The 16,823-nt window shown below is 41.6% G+C and overlaps 2 protein-coding genes across 8 annotated transcripts in view; one reads left to right on the top strand and one right to left on the bottom strand.

The window, feature by feature from the left end:
- The window catches only part of pcxb (pyruvate carboxylase b), a 309,482-nt gene that overhangs the window by 71,743 nt on the left and 220,916 nt on the right, over nt 1-16,823 (bottom strand). The window lies entirely within an intron of this gene.
- LOC119912254 (leucine-rich repeat and fibronectin type-III domain-containing protein 4) overlaps nt 13,148-16,823 on the top strand; it is a 39,687-nt gene continuing 36,011 nt past the window's right edge. The window contains exons 1-3 of one of the 2 annotated variants that reach the window (XM_038731355.1): nt 13,148-13,315; nt 13,430-13,734; nt 14,810-15,646. The gene's annotated coding sequence lies outside the window, so the exon portion shown is untranslated. Of the gene's footprint in view, nt 13,735-14,809; nt 15,647-16,823 lie in introns of both variants that reach the window. The other variant, XM_038731354.1, reaches the window with a different exon arrangement.

The raw sequence follows: 16,823 nt of genomic DNA, 5'->3' as shown, positions 1-16,823 counted from the left end.
ATCAACACACACACGCAGCCTGAGGAATGAACACACACAGCGACATGTAGGGGACCTCTTACACTCATATCAGCTACAAACGTACTCAAGCAGACAGGACATACGATGCGCACATACAACTCCGTCTACCCAAAGGTAGCAGCAAGCAAACACACACACTATCTCAAGCAAATATTTACAATGGAATAATTTCAGGAACCTAAGGCTTGAAATGCTACACACATTGACAAACACAGCGGCACACATGTGGGTAAATAAACAAATGTTCACACAGATTCAATGTCACGTTCCCGAGATGTTTTTGTCTCAGCTGGCTGTGAATGACTTTGCCACAGTCCACTGATTTGTTAGTTAGAAGGTCAGCAGGCCAGTCGCTGTATCAATGCATTTCTTTTCACTCTTTCGTCTTTGGGTCCTTATTTGCATGTGGTGAATGAGCAGGTGAAGGCGATGGCACTGATGATCACATTCATGTGACAAACAACTGTCACCACATTTCAATTTGTGTTTCTATTCAATTTCCTCTCCTTTAACTCCAAGGTCATGCCTTAATTCTCTGCTCAGTTTCTTTGCCCTCTAATTTTCTCTTTAATTTTTACTCTTCCTCCGGCTCAAAGTAACCAATGACATTCACCATGACAACCTTCTTCATCCAATTCCAGTGGCCTTTACTGCCAAAGGAAAAACAGCAGTCAGAATACCTTCTCTTGCACACTCCTCAACCCCGTCTTACAACCAGCCCCATTACAAAGATAACAGATTTGTGCAGGACTATTTCATGGCTATGCCTAAAAATTCAACCTGGAATCTTTTGCCAGGCAGCTTTTTCCCCTCAGTGAAGTAAAAAATCTGATTAGTGATCTTTCCATTAATAACTCCCATCACTGCTCCACGGCAGAGCAATTTTCACCTTGCAGTTCATCAGGGGAGCTGTGCCAAGAAATCATTCCACTGTGAATACGCTCATAGCGTAAGACCAAATCTGCCAATATATGAATAAATAAATTGACAAAGGCCATCTCTTTCTAGGAAGATAGTTTTGGTGCGTGTCTCTGCTTGCATCTGTGTACCTAAGGTTTGATGAGACAGTCCATTTTTTGTGTTATTGTGTGACTTTGGTGTTTTAACACGTTAGTTCGGTCACACAATCGAGGAAGTGGCAGAGCAGCAATTCCCACATTCTGTGAGGTAAAATGACGACGATACTTTTGTTAAATGAGTCTGGTGGTTTTGAATAAAGCATAGTTGGATATACGGCTTCAGATTCCCGTCTGACTGCAAGGTAAAGCAGTGTAAATATTCTAAATATAGTGTGCACTTAAAACCCCTTCTACTGTAGGTGATGCACTAAGTATGGATAAGCACCTCATACAAGCCAGACTGTATAAAAGAATTAGACGTAGTCACTGACGTCACCCACTGGTTTGCAGACTACTGTTTTGAAGCCTCGAATTTGGCATTTTTGCAATCACCATCTTGGTTTTTTGGAACCACAAGTAACCATATTTCGATGAGAGGGTGGAGCTAGCAAGCTAGTCGCATCCGTAACATTAATTCACTTTAACTGTCTCCTTAAGAGCGTCATTTAGTACAACAGGCTGCTGAACAAGGTATTTGTTAGGAGATCAGAATGTTCTTCCATGAACTGATAATAGACTGAAAGGGCACAGACAGCACCCAAAAAGCAGCTCACGGTTAGTTAAATGCAGTGCTTAATTTGTAAATTATTAGGTGCCGGAGTGCATGAAATGTGCTGCCTGCTGAAATCAATTAATAATTTTTGATCAAATAATACATTTTTTAAAACATATGGCATACCTGCACATTGTTTTAAAGAGTGAACAGAAACCATTATTAGTTACCAAATCATATAGTAAATAAGGAAATCCATTAGACTTACTCCATTAAGCTGGAAGGGCAGTGCAGTGACAGAGCACACTTCAGAGGTTCCGGAGCGAGGAATTGCTTAAACCCAAATTAAGCACTGGTTAAATTTACATATTACAGTGGATACAATTTGCCTCTATTCTGATAACCCTGTCGCCATGGTAATGGACTTCTCAATCACAAGGTAGCCATGCCCTAAAGCATGGCCTGCTTTATCGTCTATTTGACTCTAAATGGAACCATTATATACAAAATGAACAGAACGCAGTTTGAAGGCACTTCTGCATGAACTTCACTTTTCAGACCCAGGGCTCGCTGCTTGATAACAAAAAACAAACTAACCCTTTACGCTTTGAGATATGGCAGACACAGATGTTATCACAAAGGATACTAAAAGACAGTACCCACCCCAGCCACAGCCTGTTCATCCTGCTGCCGTCTGTTAAGAGCTACAGACGTATCTGCTGTCGTGCCACCAGACCTCAGAGCAGCTTCTTTCCCCAGGCTGAAAGAGACTCCTAAATTCCTCCTCAGCAATGCACCATTTATTTCTATGACTTATTACTTCACCCATCTAGTGTCTATCATTTTTGTGTATAACATTTGCTTTGTATGCATAGCATAAAGAGACCTACAACTTCATCTTGTTATACAGCCCTGTGTTGTAAAATAATCAATGAATCGACCTTGTGTACTCTGTAACGGGGGTTTCAGTTGCCTCTCTTGAGTTGACTTGGGCGCTATCCATGGTTCTGAAATGCCAGACATCATAAATAGAGGATGTCACTGGGCAAATGCAACAGCTATTGCACTGCTGTCGAGATATCAACTTGCCGTGATCAATAGGAGAACAACATTTTAAGATCTAAAGCATGAGTAAGTCCTTTTTGGAGTCAGTTGCTCCTAAAGAGCAAAGGCCTTTTCTCTAAACTCACTAATTTGCCCTACCTTACAGAGAAGCCATTTATTGTTTCTGCACTAACAGCAGTCTAAAAAGCAAATGCTTTGCTTCTACAAAATATTGTGTAAAAGGGAATGACAGTTTTTGTCAAGTGCTCTGAAATACATCTATAGATCTAACAACTTGCATGTCAGTCCCAGCCGATTTAAAGGGTTTGCTAAAGTTCACACTGTTCTCCGGGGACTGCTAAAAGTAATTCTGGGAAATGTAGAAAATTACAAGCTGGAAGCAAAAGATGAGATGATGGGGCACAGTAAGGCTAAGTGGATACAACAACAGGTATATTTCTTGACACTGGAAAAAAATAAACCCACTGAACAACAACTGATTTTTAAATATTCTTAAAACAAACACGCACGATTACAGTCTCTTTACCACCAGGGGAGATTCATTCACCAGGACACATGACTAATACTGTATGAGACGTGTTTTCCCTAAACAGTGTGACTCAGACTAATCTGCTATCAACAAACGGGGTGCTGAACTAGCTAAAAAAGAAAGCCCCCTCTAACTCTTTCAGGGACCCCGAGACGCAAGCTTATTAAAACAGATAGCTACTTAGTGGTATTTTGGGAATCCTTCACCAGTAGGCCTGTGACGCATTAAATGACTCGTGATGCACTCCAAACCCATGGAGTGTGTCATCTCAGACTCTGTTAGCAGGTGTTTGGTCTTGTCAGTGTTAATTATACTTGAACTTGTGAATGATCAGCTCACTCTTAGCGTTCATGCTTTTGGTATGACAGTCAGTATTAAGACCATGAGTGATCCTGTGTTGTGTTAAGACACGGTATCAAACACCTGATATTTGGCATCTCATTTCTTTTTAATTAACTACACACCCATACACACCATATTTCTAAAATGCAGCAACACATCCTCCATGGCTGAGCTGGGGTGTTTTTTTTGAAAATCAATAACCCTCCCAAAAATAAAAACCACCGAACCAGCGTTCCTCCAGACAGTTCTGAGATAGCATTAAGCAGCAGGGAATCCTTCAACCTTTTAGAGTCTGGGGAAAGCATTAGGAATTCATAGTTTCACTCCAGGATCCCAGCTCAATAAACCCTATTACTACCACTATCCCATGGACACACATCAGAAGAGCTGGAGCCTATTTGGTCTAAAATTATAGTATAAACAGATATTCTACATAGAAAAAAAACAAATGGTCTGCTATATAAATTCTCTTAATAGGGAGGGAAGCACTTTTCAAAACTACTGACAGTGTGATGAATTTAATGTGGTTATACATGCTGAATCACCATTTCAGATTGTCAGCAGTGGGTTTTGATGATAGCAAGTTCTAGTGGCAGTTTTTTTTTGGTCGAATGTTACTCATGTCAATGGATACCCGTTGACCTGTCAAAAGTGAGATATGATATTTTGTTTTAGGGTCGATGTGTAGACTGTTCCCAGCTCAGCAGCAGGATTCAGTGATGCGATACAAATGCTAACTCACCAAAAAGAGTCTGTGTATTTACAGTGAACAAACTCACAGCATGCTGCAACAGATTAAAGTCTTGGAAATGTTTTTAACTCAGGAATGAAACATGATATTCATTGTCTTGCTGTGAGACCTCAGTGTGTGGATAACACCTAAATGTATCACATTACTTATTACAAGCAACAAAATGTTTTTTATTCAACTGTCAAGATCACTTGATTATATCAAAATGTGTAACAATAGTCACTTAAAGAGGTGGTATTATGCTATTTGGCTTTTTCCCTCTCCTTTGAGTTATATATATTTTGTGCATGTAACAGGTTTGCAAAGTAAAAAAGCCCAAAGGGAGTTCCCATCTCCCACAGAAAGCTCTGCTCTGAACCGCTTGAAAACAGCTCCTTTGTAGTCCAGCCCTTCACTTCCTTTACTTGAGACGTCACAATGAAAACGCGTCATAAAGCTTGCCAAGCGGCTACGGGTTCAGGCACACCTTCAAACCAAGCTAGTCTGAGCGGAGGCCCTTTGGCTTGACTCGCCTTTGTTTGGTTTTCCAATGTAGAAATGTTGTACCTGTACCTGCTTCCACGTACTTTTTTTTCGTATCACCTCCCCTCCATCGAGGTTCCAAGTGAGCTGAGGGAAACTAAAATGTAACGTGAAAACATGACAGACTGCTGCTGATTGGTCAGAGAGACTCGGCACTACTCACTGCATCATCATTGCTGCACCAGACAGAGGCCAGCAACAGAAGGTTTTATATTTTACAGTTTTCATATGGAATTTCATCACTAAATCCACTTCTGAGAAGTTTTGAGGTGAGAAATCAGCGGTGTAGATTTCGAATATTGACAGTTTTAGAGAAGTGATGGCGGAACAAAAATGTGCTTGAATATTTTCGGAGTTGAGGAGCTTCGCAAGTGGCTGCGGGGGAAGCCTATGCCAACCCGCGGGAGGAGCGTGTGAATCCGGCCAGCTGCCCGCTCACAGAGCCCTCTGCTCACACAGACCGCTGCAGCAACAACGGCAGAGGAAAACACAGCTGGAAGGTGTTCATACCGCTCATCTGTCATTCTGAGAAATGTTGAAACGTTAACTTAAAAAAGAGAAAGCTGTGTGGATCGCTGGTGTGTGTGTCGCATTCAACATTACGTCGCGGCAGTTGTGTGTGGTGTCGCTATGACGACCAGCTACGTACTATCTCTGGGTACTACCTGCAATGGAAAACGGAGCAGGGCCAAGTAGAGTCGAGTCTGTCGATTTGCGCTATGGTAGCGTTTTTCGGCAAGGCAGCATAGATCATCAGAACACCTGCAACAGTTCAACGTTTACTCCTAAAAGACGATGCAACTCTGACTCTGTCTGGACCTGGAAATTCACAATCACAACCTGTAAGGTTGTTAAAGTTATAACGATAATGCTAATGTTACACCTGATGTGAAAGCTACTGAGCAAACGTTCAAATTGTTTAAATGTTTAAATTGTTTGTTCAAATTTTTATGTAAAATTGAGTTGAAATATGGTGATTTTTGTAGTGGTTTATGGTAAGATGTGGAACAATGATGTTGTGTGGTTGTGGACTTACCATCTGGTAGGTTACGGTAGTAGTCTGAAGCGGCTTTGATTTGTATCACACTACCTTCAGAGCCCTTTTAGGAGAGAGTCGCGTCATCTCCGTTCACTCTAATGGACCGGTTTTTCACAGCAATGGCGGATCATGGAGCGTCTGAATAGTTCCATGAAGTTAGCATCAAATGCTAGCAGTGCAGCAGAGCTGCAATAGAAAATGCTATCTGGGATGCACGTTTGAAAGGTAAGACGCGTAAAAAAACAAAATTATATATTATTAGCGCAACTGAATCAATTTAACATGTGCATTAAAAATATGTTAGTGGACTTCCCCCACTAAATTAGAAGATTTAGGGACCTTAACGGTTAACAAATTAACATACTGGCAAAGGATAAAGTTAGCAGCACACAATATAAACAGGGGCAGCTTTTTAATTTATTTTAAAATACGTATTTTTGGGGGGTGGTATTTAAATTTATTTAAATATATTAGTGGTGCATGTATGAATAAAAGATTTCGAAACATTTATTTGGGGGGGTTTATCCCTAACACTAAAAGTAGTATACTAGCATATTATAAAAACAACCTTCATTAATTATATTGGTGGAGGAGCAGTGATGCTAAAAAGTACTGAGTGGACCATGGTGAGATAGAAAACACCACATGATTGAATCATACTCAAAATGTTTTCTCATTTTCTTTCCCTTCTCTCAGTGTCTGCATCCTGTCTTAGCTTATGAGCTTATTTTCCACTCAACAATTCAGGTTTATTTACCCACATTAATATCTCATAGTGGCTGAATGCAGCATATTGGTGAACACTCAATTCCTACTGGATATGTTTACTCTAATTACATAATTACTTTGTACAAATTCACATACACACATACAGTACACATCATCAGAGTTCCTGTATGTGAGAACTGTTTGAAAAAATAAAAACATTCACTAACTAAAACTTCAATCATCCATCAATCATTTTGAATTGCCCGCCCAGGACTTCCGGGAACTATCTACGGTCTCCATGAACCACGTGACGATGTAGCATTTTGGACCCCCGCTGACGCGACTCTCTCTTTAAAGGGCTCTGACTACCTTGTTTCTTACGACCCGCCCTTCTCTGCTTCTGATTGGCTAGTAGTCCTTACCTGGGAACGGCGCATGTGCAACTCTCAACAAAAGATTTTGTACAAGATGCGTCACTCTGTAGCTCAAGAGCAGAGCGTACAACACATAGGGTGAAAAGAGGAGCTGCAGCAAACCATGTAAACCTGTTCTGGTACAACCCTTAATTAAGATGTTGAACCTGAAAATGAGCATAATACCACCTCTTTAAAAAGACGATCAGCTACCGTTACAGGATACGCAACACTATTACACTGATTGATGTCAGAATAAAACCTTGCTTATTAATTCAGGCACATAATCGACTTAGTAATACCATTCAATACCTTTGACATCACATTAGGTATACCTGCTATCCTCCAACAGTGCTTTTGGATCCTGAGTCAAGAGATCAGAAGCTATGCTCTTTGTTAAAACATGCAGTGTAGCCTTTTGGTCACAGTCCAATGGCTGGAGGAGCAGTGAAATAAAAAGAGAAATCAATTGAGTAAAAAGACCAGTGGTCTAAAACAAAAAATAAGACAAGTTAAATTAAGTTTAAAATGTTCAACAATAAATCAGCTAGAAAATTTTCTGGTATATTTGCAGTTACAACAGGGTTCAAGCTGTGTTTTCAAGACAAACTGGTTGAAAATCTTTCATGTTAAGGCAAACAGTGTACTTTGTAAAAATTTGGAAAATTGTTTTATTGAATAAAAAATATGTCTTCCCATTTTATAAAAAGTTGTTTTCAAAGTTATCGGATTTTGCTCATATCCTTGCTTAGTTAATCTTCACACACATCTTCCAATATTTCATAGTTACTTTAGGTGATAGACTATAAGAGCATGAAAAACAAAATTCAGTAACTCACATGTTGCTTATTAGAGATCAAAGTAAAGCAGCGATCTCTCCCTTATCGCATTCTGTAGGATGTTTCAACCAGTTTCCATTTACCATCATTATAATGGTCTCTAAGTCTCAAAATACTGTTCTGTCAAAGTAATGCATCTCGTCTCATCTGCATCGATGAATAGTGAAAAGGCGATCCATGTATCTGCATTAATAAATGTTGGGCTAAGATAGCTCGACTCTTATTTTAAAAGCTAGCCAAAATAGAAACGTTGACTCAACCGACAAGACCATATTTAATCTTCCCCTGCCATGTATGGCTCAACATGACGCCTTTAATCCTAAAACATCCATATTCTCTATTTTTAGGGACTAGGGCAGCCCATAACACCAAATGACTAATAGCCGCCTCTTATTTACAAAATGTACTATAACTGTCTAGATTTTCTCAGCACAGAACATCATGCATTATTTATTTCAATATTTTTATAGCCTCATGTTTTCCTGTGATTTTCTAGTCAGTATTTATAGGTTTTTACATTTGGTTTTTTAATGCTGTTTGATCAGGGCTCCTGCTCCTCCTCCTCCTGCTACTCTGTGTGTGTGGGGGGGTCTTATCATGAGGCAGTGTGCACAGCTCATGTGCCATGACTGTGGTGCTGAAATGGCCGCACAAACACGCAAAGTTACAGACTTTTATATGCCTCAACAGAAGGTAAAGCACAGATGAAACATGGTTACATTGCACTTATACCAGTAAGCAATGCCAATGAGTCGGCATGAGCAACACCATGGCTCTGGCTCACCTAAACTGAATGCCGCAATTTAGTAATGTTATTAGTTACACCTGCATTTAACAAGTCAAAATGTCCTACTGTGAGAAAGATCTATTAGCTAGGTTTACTTGCATACCCAATAATCCAATCATAATGAGATTAAAGTGGTAATGTGACTGAGGTGGAGCCAATGTAAACAACATATTTTGATTCTCTTATTGCAATTATTCCCTTAGTCAGAATAAGCTTAAGCTATGTGCAATTTTAGTTGCATTATTTAAGGGCACTTCAGTCATGTAAACATCTTAATCCATTTATGACTCTATTGGAGTTTAACAGCATTTTGCAACACATGGCATTCCAACTGCTTGATAGCACGCGCCAAAGATGTCAGCTAGTGAAACACTTGAGTCTGCTCTTTCATCAGACTTCATTCTGATTATTAGCTGTAATCTGATAATACACATGGAAACAAACAAATACAATCTAATTTGCAGTCTTTTCATTTGCACCTCCCAGAATTATATTCCAACATTTCACAGCCTTTTTCTAACAGTTCAGTGCATTTCTGCACAGACCCATTTATGTAACCCCATGCACACGCAAAGAAAGCTTTATTAGTTGCCTCTTCTATCCATTATTTCTTAATTCCACTGCAAATACCCGGAGTATATAATACATTAAAGCAACTCACTCTTGGAAACATTTGGCTTGTATGTTGGATTTTTTACCCCCTCTAACAAACATATCCCTGCAGTCCTTTCTGCCCTGTGTCTTTACCTCTGAGCGCATTTGTCGAGGTTTAACACTTAAAGCAATGTGGAAAAATGAGGCCCGCCATGTTTGTCTCATAGTTCATTGACTGTTGCCCATGGCTGGGAAAGCAGTCTGCCAGCAGTAACTGGGAAATCATTTGGAGGCACCATTACTAATGCAGGGGAAATACAAGCACAATGCCATGCAAACCTCCAAGAGCAAAATTAGAAGGCGGAGTTGTGTGGCTGTAGCGCGCGCGCGCGTGCGTGCGTGCGTCCTTGTCTCTCATTATCCCTAGATTGAGACAAATAGAGGGGGACCTGCCCTTCGATCTAAACCTGCACACCATTTACCCCTGACATCACAGCTGAATGTGTGTGTGCGCGCGCGTGTGCTCGCTCATGTTTCATTTAGCCTCGGAAGAGGTGTGTGTCTAACTGCAGACTGACTTGGCCATATCCTGATTGGTGTTACATTATGTGCTTGTGTGTGCAACCATGCCAACCTCAGAGTGTGTATGGTCAATCATGCTCGGTGTGTGTTGGCTGAAAATACATTGTGTGAAATGTATGCCCATAAGTGTCCATGTGTGAAGTTTGTGTGTCCGTGTGAGAAATTAAGCATTTGACACACTGGTGATTATGTGTGACATGTTTTTGTGCACAGGCACTCACTGAGTGCATTTGTCTTGTGTGTTTCAGTGTTGCCTATATTTAGACAGTGCCTCACACACTCAGTGACTCATTTATACACAAAAAAGTGTTGCCCTCACTTGATGACAAACCAGTCAAATAACAGATAAAAATTTTGAGGAGGAGGTTTCTGAAGTCAATGCAAAGATTTCAATTTCTCAGAAGTCATCTAGTACAAGGACCCAATCACGAGAAAACTGCTCTCCATAGCAGTCGCATCTTTTCTGCACTTTTCTGCACATTTCTCCCTTGGAAAATCAGCACTTAAAACTCCTGGTCATTGTTTCATTTCAAATTTTAGCATGCACCGGAGTGAGCCACAGATGTTTCCAGTTTGTTGACACCAGTGAGTTGACCAGTGAACCAATTTGCAAAAAAAAAAGCAGCCCAGGGTCAGTAGGCCGACTGCCCTGCAAATGTTTTCACTTGGAGGGCCAATTTGGCCTGACCGAACTAGAACAGGTTTGCCCTCTTTCTGATTAAGTGCAGCATTTCTCAGAATGAACTAAAAAAGATCCTGCCAATCTCTCTGCTTGGTTCTCAGTCCTGGGGAGAAACAAACAAAAAACGTTCCCCTGTGCGCTTCACTTCAACATGATTGATCTGAGGTCACAGGAAATGTTTTAAGGACACAAAATATTTGACCTTTGCAACTCAGATTTATCCTTGCTTGTAATTTCACTGATGTATGATGTGAATGTAATCCGCATATAATCTGATTGTGAGTGCCCTGAATTAAAATAGTGGATTGGTTCCTTAAATGTAAACTAACAAGCCAGTCAGTAATGAGATTTTCTCCAGACTGGTGAACTCACTTCATCCATCACCCAGCAGTAGGTCATGTTAGTTTATTTCATTCAGCAAGGTCACTCTCCCTGACAAGAGGACTGGGTGCCAAACCACTGGAGGTTTGATTAATTGTGAATCAACGAGCCATAAAGTCGCATGCTGCAAACTGGATACGATTGGGGGCGAAATGATATATCAAACTTCTCCTTGCTGGACCTTGCTTTGAGGGAGGTCTGGCTTACTAGGTTAAAAATACACTGGCCAACAGCAGGAAAAAAATGGAGTGACAGAAAAAAAAGGGAGAAAGCAAGGGTTAGAAATAAATTCAATAAAGATAAATGGAGATGCATGAAAGTGTGTTGAGAGGTATATGCTTGTAGTGTAGAGATAAACAGCGAGGAGAGTCACAGATTGAGAAATATTTTAAGAGGATGGAGCAGTGAACAAAGAACAAAAATTGACTCCTGGGTGGAAATTGGGATACATGAAAAACTAGTTCATCCATAAAACCACCTAATCTCTGTCGCAGCCCTCTTTTTTAATGATCTTTCATTCCCATCTTTCTGATTTCTCATCTCCCAAGTTTGACTGTGTTGACAAAATGGACCTGCACATATGTGAATGCTGAAAAAGACTTAATTCCAACATCACCGACATTTAAGGTTCTGCCTCAGTAGTGGGACGGGGAGACACACACCCCCAAAGACAGTCTCTATTTAAGGGGAATTTCCAGCAGCTATCGGCGCGGCGGGGAAATCAAGTGCTCGACCACCGTTTGAAGTCATATCAGCTACACTTGTTCCCATCACCGTGGTATCACTCCTATCCACTCCTCCCTTCTATCCCCCACTAACCCGCTCTTCCTCATTTATCTCCCTTACGCCCCCAGAGATCCACGGACTCATGCGCTCCCCTCTCTCTTAATCAGCCTCCTTTGCACCCCCTCTCATCCCGGTCTGACCCAGAGATGCTCGAGGCACAAAGAGCTTTGCTTCCCCTTGTCATACCAGCAGACTTTTATCTCCTCTTTTCGCACCATGTCTCCTTCCTCCCTTCTCCACCCCTAAACCTACATCAGTTTGAGAAGAAGTGCTCCTATCCTGCAAAAGTAGTAATACCACAGTGTAAAAATACTAAGACTAAAAATAAAGTATTACAGTATCACAAAAATGTGGACTACATTTGTCAGTTTTTTGATGCCTAGGGATGCCTTTACTTATTAGCAAACCCTTTATTCTATATTCTTCTCATTATGAACAAATTCCACTGAAAGACCAACCAACCAAGCTTTTGTCTGTTTCTCAGTGACTTCCCTACCTTGTTTTTGGAACTTTATCCCAGGCCGATTTGGTCATACTGAAGATGTAAATCTTTAAAAAACTGCTACAAAATTTAGAGTTTTATATTTTAAAAAGGGTTCAGTCATTTCTTAAAACAACTGGGCACGGTTTTTAGCAGATGTTATTCAAACAGGAGTAAATACCGTATTTGTTGAGGACTACCTTTCAGATGCACATTAACACATTTGGTGTGCTTACAATCTTTGTTTAAATCAGCTAATCTCATTGAGATCAAGATCTCTTTTTCTAAAAGAGACCTGAGTATAGCAGAAAAACAAACACAGCCAGACAGAGCAAAAGGACACGTAGCTTTGAACTTTGACACCAAATAGATTTGAAGATAAATGTTTATATCACATTTTTCAGTGGTGGTGGAGAGCACTGTCTTATACAATGGTCCAAAAACTTTGGGTGTGTAACGGGGTAGATATCTGCTAATTGTAAATGCAGAAGCATTTTATTCACATCATTTTCAAACTCAAACCCTGGTGCACGCAAGATTCAGCATTTGATACCTTTCTCCACTCTTATTCGGGGTTGTTCTTTAATTTGTCCCCACGTATGTACATCAGGATTTGGCTACATGGGCAGTACTTGTTAGTAGAAGGTGGTGGTAGCTGGTTTTGGTCTTTATTAGATTTGTTAATCAAAGCGTTGGGAATATTACCAGCTTCGTAGTTAAACGTACTCTGAAGTATGTTTAACTATGAACATAGTTATAAGCATTTTAATTTTGCAGCTGGTCAAAGGTGGAGCGACTTTAACTGCTTTACGTACTGTTGGATAGTAAATTCATAACCATGTGTTATTATTTGTTGATTTTATGTTTTGTACAGAAAATCTTCATCTGACAAGTAACTGTAACACCAATTGTCATAAATGTATATCCCCACCCATCTCTTGCTACTCATGCCTCTCCCTCCCTCTCTACCTCTCTCATGTGCACACTCTCTCCCTTTCTCTCTCAGTGCGATGCTTGATGCTGCCGGAGATCACAGTTCTCTCTTCTGCTCCTCATCGGGAATCACAGACTCCACCAAATAAGGACAAAGTAAGCCAAAAACATCAAGAAAAAAGCAAGAGGATTAAGATCACGATAAATGGATAAATGAAGAGGAGAAGTGACTGAGTGGAGGCAGGACAAGTAAGGAAAAAAAAAAAAAAACTGGAAAACCTCCCTGAAGGAGAGAGAAGATTTCTAAAAATACAACCCTGCTTACTCCCTGCATCCTCTCTCTCCCCATTCTTTTTTTTGCAGTGTGCCCTCCTTCATTCAGTACCTGTTCTGTGGGATTAACATGACTTAAAATTCAATCAGCCTACAGCCTGATGGAAGAGTGACAGAGGAGGCAGACAGAGAGCTGCAGCTGTCGAGACCAAGCGAGAGGACGGCCAGCGGGAGGAGAGAGAGAGAGAGAGAGAAGGGAGATAGACGGCGAGAGGTAGAGACAGAGAGGAGAGAGAGATGGGTGTTTTTCCACGGAGCTGAGACAGAGAGAGCGCCGCGGAGAAAGAGAGATGTGACAGTTACAGGAGTCGCGGTGGAATGATCCGGAAAACAAGGTTAGTAATTCCACCTTTTTTGTGAGGGCCGATAGATAGATAAGGATGAAAGGACCAGAAGACTTAAAAAAATGGATAAAAAGGACACTAAGTAGCTTTATCATGCTTTTGAAGTAGCAAAGTGAACACCGGAGGAAAAGAGGGGAAAAAAAAAAAAAATGAATCAAGGATTTTGAATTGAATTCAGGAAGAGAAAAAAAAAAGCCGGCAGTGAGGCTGCATATATGAAGCTGCTGCACTAATGTACATACACACACTGTGGGAACAGTCACACAAAGACACGCACAATACACAGAGTGAGTGCACAGCTTTAGAGCAAGATAACGAGGTTGTCTTCTTATAGGTGTCGGCTTTTGGAGTTTGACTGACGGGCCAGCCTGAAAGTATGTGTGTGTTTGTGTGAATGGGGTGGGGGGTGGGGGCGGACCTTCGAACTGTCTGACATTCATGGTGCTGATCAATAGCCCAGTTGTTTCATTAGACTGTGCGCGCGTGTGTGTGTCTGGAAGAGAGAGTGAGAGAGAGATTTAGAGGCTGTGTGTGAAGAGTACAAGAGTATCTCTGCATGACTACTTAGTGGATGTGTGCGAGGTGGTGGCGACAGTGGTGGTGCTGTGTGTGCAAGTATTTGTGAATGTGTGCTGCATGACTGTGTGTACATGCTTGTGTGCTTCCCAGTGTGTTTCTGTGTGTGAGCAAGAACAAACCAATGCAGCTTGCTGAGAGGCGTAAAGAGGGTCTCCGAACTATTGATTCTCTTTGACAGACAGGTGGGGTGGGTGGTGGAGAGAGAGAGAGAGAAAAAAAAAAAAGGAGGAGTGGCAAGGTGGGGAGGGGGATTTAAAGAGGCCTTAAGGGAGGAGTGATTGATCGACAGCAGGAGTCCTGAAAAGAGGGATGGATGTAGATATCTGGGGGGAAGAGGTGAAGGAAAAAAGGAGGATGACACAAAAAAGTGATAATGGACTCAGTCCAATGTTTATGCGACTACACATGCACACAGTAAAGAAGGCATTAATGGAACACATTCACACAGTTCATTCTTTTCACACTGTATGTTTCTCCTCTTTTGCAGGTTTCTAGCCATCCCTCCATCTTCCTCCCAAACCTCCTTTTGTGCACCTCCCTCCAAGGTCATCAATGAGCAACTAACTCAATGTGGGAGATCAAACACGGATCACGCTGTGTATAGTGTAGAGGGGCCCTGTGACACACCCTGGAAACCACTCCAGGAGGTGAGGGATGACAGACAGACGACAAGTAAACAACTGAATGCGTGAAAGACTGAAGCAATAGGAGACAATGCCAGAGAGGCAGATGAAAAAATAAGAAGCGAGGCGACGAGGCTGTATGAGTGAGGGGGGAGGGGGAAAAAGGATCGAGGAAGTGAGAGAAGGAGGGGAAGCAGGAGGGAGGAGAAGTGAAGATCCTCGCCAACTCCAGGATCATTATTCTCTGTCAATTGAACGGCTCCAGATACAGAGAGAGGTTGAACACAGCCATGAGAAAATCATATCAAAACGCCATCAATAGAATTTCAAGCAAAGCGGATTCGTGGATTTTTTTCTCAAACTGAGGAATACTACGCTGGGATTGAGCGAGTAATTCAGGATTTTCCAGGTTTTCTTCATCGATAGAAGCCTAAGAGGATATTGTGGGATTGGAATTTCTGCAACTCTCTGGTTTTCTGACACTGACCTACATCGCCTCCTTTTGATGTGTGTGTGAAGGGGAGTAGGACAGGTTTCAGCACAAACACCCCACCCCCCTGCTGGCCCAACACAAGGAGAAACACCTGGGGCGAGATCTGTGCTAAACAATCACACAAATACACACACACACACACACACACACACTAACCTGGATAACATGTGGAGCTGATTCGGATTATAGAGCCGCACAGACGGAAAAGGTAAAGTCCATGCAGTTTCAAACACACATACGCGAAGACACACACACAGCATATATTGGCTCAGTAAAGGTGGATCCACGTTTGCATGATTAGCTTTCTTGTGCTGAATCATTGAGCACATCAATGCGGTGAGCACCAGCACTCACTGGACTGGGAACTTTGTGTTCTCTGTTCTCTCTCACTCTCACACACACATACACACACACTCAGGTCTATAAATAATGAACAGATGTGCATTCAGAACAACAAAAACATGAGAGGCAAATGTCAAGAGTTCACACACACACACTCCAATCCCCCACATGGAACAGATGATTGTGTGTTTTCTTTTCCTTCTATTCTAATCCTTCTACACCTCTAAGTCCCAATTTCTTGCTCTACATACCCCTACCATACTGAGAATGCTGCTTACTCTCTCATCCTTTGTGTGTGTGCGTCGGCCAGCTGTCCTGTATCCGATTACTCACTAGGTGCGTCTCAGCTTGGCTTTCATCACCTTGCCTTTATGTAATCTCACCTGGCGTGTTGTGTGTGTGTATCATGGTAAGAGCGCGAGGATGCAGGGATGAAGAGTGTTTTGTGGTGGCAGCAGCAGCGAACAGTTCTAACCTCCCTTCGTTTGAGGCTTTTTACATAAGCTCAGTCTGAGCGCGCACACAGATTTGGCACACTGACACAGGAGATCAGACTGACTGAGTGGATATATGGGAGGATAAGAGGGCGATGAGAAAGAAATGGAGACAGGGAGGAGAGGGGAAGTACAAGAGGGAGGTAAAGGGATGCAGGGAGATGGAAAGAGGAGAAGGAGAGGGAGGAGTGACAACAGTGATGGGCACTGAGGGCTACGAGAGGTCAGATGAAAGGATTGCAGTAAGTAGAGGAGAAGTGAGAAGCAGTGACTGACTCCTTCAAGACGATCTGACAAGGAAAAAAGAGACAGATGAATGGAATAAGCGGGAAAAGAAGTAGAACTGATGAGGAAAGAAAGTGAAATGATGATGGGCTCGTGGCAGCATAGAAAGAGAACAAAAGGGGGAGGACCAACAAGGAGCAGAGGATGATATAACAAATGATTGAGGAGTAAGACATTGCATAGAAGACAATAAAAGACCGAAGGATTGATTAAATCATAAGTGAGATAAACAAGATGATTTTAAAAAGTCTCGAACGATGAGTG

Source organism: Micropterus salmoides, unplaced genomic scaffold, assembly GCF_014851395.1.
Source record: "Micropterus salmoides isolate LMB-PRFRI ecotype aquatic unplaced genomic scaffold, ASM1485139v1 Ms_hic_scaffold_2, whole genome shotgun sequence".
Classification (NCBI taxonomy): domain Eukaryota; kingdom Metazoa; phylum Chordata; class Actinopteri; order Centrarchiformes; family Centrarchidae; genus Micropterus; species Micropterus salmoides.
This window is presented reverse-complemented; position numbering and strand designations above follow the sequence as displayed.